We start from the raw sequence: 5,047 nt of genomic DNA, 5'->3' as shown, positions 1-5,047 counted from the left end.
TGAGCAGTTTCTTCTTAAATTCTCTTTTTTCTTTTCAAAATTTATAAACTCTGAAGGACAGAATTCAGAGTTATTATCTTCCTGCATCTCAGATAATTAAATTGAAATATAATTCCTGGTGTTTGGTCCTGAAAAAAGCTTGTGATTTAATTTATTCTGGTAACACTTGAGTCTTTTAGAATGAGCTCCAGGTTTTCTAATGACTAGTTCCTGAGCATCATGATTATGAATTTCTGGATGGTCTTGTATAGTGACAAAAACAACTGGATTTCCTCTTCCTCTTTCCTCAAATTTTCTTATTTTTTCAATTCTAAATTGAGACATAAAAACAACAACAACATAAGAGGAAAAAAAGAAAAAAAAAAGGCATTATAATCCTGAATGGACATTGAATCTAAAAGTGAACCTTGATTTAGTAAAATAATGTTCTTTGGCCTATTAGTACAGTTTTCAATCTGCATATATGTGAAGTCAATTCATGAGGACATATAGGCTAAATAAATGAATCAGATGCTGGGAAAATCAAAGCAGAACAGCTGAAGCAAAGAAGGGAATCAAAATGTGTTATGTACCTGTACCAGCCTCTTACAGTGAATGCAATCATTATGTACTGCAAACCTGTTCTAATAAAAGATAAAACAAACACAGTTCACTTGTTCCTTTCTTTTTTACAGTACAATTTAGACACAGAACATTGGGTGAAAAGACAGTAAGCTTCAAAGCTCTTACATTCTCTACTTGTGACCAATTTAATGTCTAGATATTACCCAAACTACAGTAGAACTAAATGTACAGCTCATCAGAAGCTGAAAATTTACTTTGCTGGCAACATTTCTTTTGTCAGATTTGCCATTATTCTCTGCCTCTAACTGTCTCCTATAATCTCTTCAAATCTCTCCTCTGATAATGAATCTTTATTTTAAAACTACCAAACATGCGGATTTAAATCAATTATCAAACATAGATTAGACTTACTGATGCCTCTAAAAATGTTTGTTTTATTTAATTCTTTTAAACTATGTAAAGACATGTCACTAACTGTGGGTAATAACTGTCAGTTTCTGTTATGCATTTTTATGGCTTGGATGGGAAATGGTCCCCAACGATGCATACGAAGAAGGCTCCTGCTTGGTGTTCAGAGGTGACTGTATTAGGAGGGCTCTAACTTCGTCAGTGACTAAGCTATTGTTCAAGTCAGAGTTCCTTGACATTGTTAAGAAGTAATGGAATTGGAAGTGGGGCCTGCTTAAGGAAGGAAACGTGGAGTGTAACTTTGTGGGCTTTCTCTGGCCTCTGACTCCCTTTTCTATGGTTCTTTCCTTTTCTCTCTGATTCTGGACACCTCACATTAAAATCTTCCCTCTGCAACCTCTGCTGCCATGATATTTTTGCTCAACAGCAGACCTATCCATTGGTCTATCTTCAGAAGCCTCTGAAACCAAGAGCCAGAAAGACGCTTTCCCCGTTTAAGATGTTTTGCCACACTGGTGTTGAAATCTAACAGACACATGCATATGGCATAGCTCTTTCCTACCCTCAAGAAATTAAAAGTAAGCCAGTGATGGTGGGTATTGTGGCACATCATAAAACCAATAGACACTGAATCCAAAGGGACATTTTGGAGTGCTTTATTAGTTGAGCTCAGTGGCAACTCTCTCCTTAGAAAACTGACAAGAATGTGCAGCTAGCTGGAGTGGCACAGAGTTTTAAAGGGAAAAACCACAAGAGTAGTGGGAGCAGGGGGACGTTTTGCAGAGTTAGTCATGACCAAGGATTAACTCTTTGTTTCCATGGATGAGGTCACATTTTGCAAACCCTACAGGAATATGTCCTTATTTGACTTAGGCATTGTTTTTGTTCCAGTGGTTGGAAGGACATCTGATGACAGTTCAACCCATTTCCAGGCATTCTGTTTGTTTCCATAATCGGAAGGACAGTTTAACTCATTTTGCAGAATGTTGAGGAACATTTCTTTATCTTCTCTCAAAATGCTGAGAAACACTTTCTTATTTGCACAAACAGTCACATTTTGCAGTTAAGTATGGGTGGGAGTTTACAAAAGAGATCCAGGTTTTACAAAACAGAAGTTTCAAAGTTTGTTACAAAAGGCAGTTGATTAAGCCCAGTTTACAACAGGTAATATATGCTATATCTTTGTATAAAGGTCAAAAATTGCTTCCTATGAACATATTACAAATTCGAAGTACATTTGTTCAGTTAACACACCTTGGTCTAACCTGGTTATACTGCAACCAGAAACATGGACAAAAAGAACTGAGCTGGAGTTCTTTGTATATTGCTAAAATACAGAACCATATGTGGTGATTTGGATCAATACAGGATTTTGAGATTTCTCTTAGCTTTCTTAGAATAAGTTGACATTGCACTGAAGTTTGGTGTGTGCCCATCTGTGACTCCTGGGCATGCTCTGCTTTCTCTCTCTTAACAATTATGGAATTGTCTCTCTTTTCTTGTATCAAAGGCTCAATTTATTTGTGGTTATATTTATTTCTTGATCTCCTCAGTTTTCAAGATTGAAACAGATCTCTAGTTTCTCTTAAATTTCACTTGTAGGTTTCAAAATTGTTGTGTTTAAAACTTGACTCATGGTCTTGCTTCCAAGTCTTTTCCTGCAGCCAATGTTGAAACTTGAATAAAGTGCTCTATTATCCATGTAGAAAATGTATTTACCCTTACATCTCAAGAATGCATATTCTTTGAAAACACTACCTTCCCCATCTCGGTACCCCTCTAATCAGCTTCCATGCCTTTGTAATCTCAGTTCTGCTCTCTTCACTTTGATGAGGACTCTTAAGTACAAAGATCTATATTTCTCCCTTCATCTTTGCAAACTCTGCTGTAGCTTGGAGGATATGATGATCATCCCCCCACACAAGGACACCCACCCACCTGTACTTCTCCTGCACATGTCTCTTCCTTCCTTGACTCTTCTCTGATTCTCTCCAGGAGATCAACCAGTATAACCCTTGAACAGAACATCCAGTGTTTGTTTGTTATTGGTACCTATTCTTCAGTTCCAGCCGAACGCTTATTCTTCTGAGTCTTGCATTACGGATTTCTCCATAGGACTCCTCATCCTTTAACAGTGCATATTTCCATCATGTACTGACAATTGCATGTTTGTTTCTACTTTCACTGCTTAAAAATGTATTTAATGTGCCTACCTGGAAAGATTATTGGCAATGTGGGAAAAAGTCCTTGTCCACCAAATCCATCACATTTCAAATAGCTATTAGTATGTACGACACATGATAGACAATAGAGTTAATTATGTCACTAATCCACATATGGATACAATATGCTTATACCTTTCTACATATATTAACTGAAAAATAATAGAAACAATGTACAAATGAAGTTCTGAAAAACTTGTAAGAAACCTGATAGGACTATATTTTATCAAACTCTGTACAGATTTAATTCAAAGACATAGTTTTCACTTGGCTATGTAGACCCCATTTTGAATTTCATTTTTTTTTATTTTTAGGGAAGGGTCTACAGGGTGTTCAGGGTCTCACTAATAGATCTGACTCATAGTGATTCTCCTGTTTATAGCCTCCCAGTCTACATTCCTACCAGCAGTGGAAAAGGGTTCCTTTTTCCCCATATCCTTTCCAACATTTGTTGATGGGTGATTTCTTTATGATAGCAATTCTTTCTGGGGTGAAATGATATCTTAAAGTGGTTTTAATTTGCATTTCACGAATGGCTAGTGATGTGGAGTATTTCTTCATATACTTATTCACTTCTTTAATTTCATCCTCTGAGAAGCGTGTGTTCATCTCGGCTGCCCATTTCTGGATTGAGTCTTTAAATTTGGGGCTCTACCGTTTTTTAGTTCTTTACAATTCCAAGGAGCAGACCTATGTCTGAGTACTTATTTGTCATGATTTTTTCCAAATTTGTGGGTTGCCTTTCCACTTTGTTGTTAATTTCTTTTGACATGAAAAAATTTCTTAGTAAGAGCAGGTCCCACTTGTTAATTCCTTCAGCTGTTTCCTGTGCGATTTGATTTCTGTTCATGAAGTCTTTGGCTACCCCTGTGTCTTCAAGAGTTCTTCCGACTTTCTCTTACAGGAGATTTAGTGTCTCTGCTTTAATGTTTAGATCTTTAATCCATTTTGACTTTAGTTTAGTGCATGGTGATAGACCTGGGTCAAGTCTGGTTTTTGGCATGTAGAGAGTCAGTTTTTCCAGCACTATTTGTTAAAGAGGCTATCTTTCTTTCAGTGAGTACATTTGACCTCTTTGTCAAAGATAAGGTGGCTCAGTGTCTTCGTAAGGGCTTCAGCATCTTCTAATCTATTCCGTTGATCCTGAGGTCTATTTTGTTTGCCAGTACCATGCTAATTTTATCACAGTAGTCTTGTAGTATAATTTCAAGTCAGGAATTGTAATGCCTCCTGCCTTGTCTTTATTGCCCAGGATTGCCTTTGTTATTCTAGGTCTTTTCTGGTTCTAGATAAATTTTAGGAATGATTTCTCTAGCTCTGTGAGGTATGTTGGTGGTAGTCTGATAAGGATTGCTTTAAATCTATACAGCAATTTTGGGAATATGGCCATCTTCACAATGTTGGTTCTTCTTATCCAGGAACATGGAATATATTTCCATTTTCTGAAATCCTCTACAATCTCTTTTTTCAGAGTACTGCCATTTTCCTTGAAAAGATTTTTGACTTCTTTAGTTAGATTAAATCCAAGGTATTTCATTTTCCTCAGTGCTATTGTAAAAGGTATTGTTTCTATAATTTCCCTATCAGTGTGTTTGTTGTCTGAGTAGAGGAATGCAACTGACTTTTGGGTATTGATTTTATAACCTGCTATGCTACTGAATTTCTGTATTAATTCTAGTAGCTTCTTGGTGGAGTTTTTTGGTCTTCCAAGTAAAGTATCATGTCATGTGCAAATAAAAATAATTTAACTTCTTTACCTATTCTTATTCCTTTTATTTCTTTCTCTTGTCTAATGGCTGTAGCTAATGATTCCAGAACTATATTGAATAGGAGTGGTGATAGAGGATATCCTT

The 5,047-nt window shown here is 36.4% G+C and overlaps 1 pseudogene; it reads left to right on the top strand.

The window, feature by feature from the left end:
* Nucleotides 1–1,092: 1,092 nt before the first annotated feature.
* LOC111812167 overlaps nt 1,093–5,047 on the top strand; it is a 12,494-nt pseudogene continuing 8,539 nt past the window's right edge.

Source organism: Octodon degus, unplaced genomic scaffold (assembly GCF_000260255.1).
Source record: "Octodon degus isolate 3935 unplaced genomic scaffold, OctDeg1.0 scaffold00115, whole genome shotgun sequence".
Lineage (NCBI taxonomy): Eukaryota > Metazoa > Chordata > Mammalia > Rodentia > Octodontidae > Octodon > Octodon degus.
The sequence above is the reverse complement of the archived record's forward strand: the minus strand, read 5'-3'. Positions and strand labels throughout refer to the sequence as shown.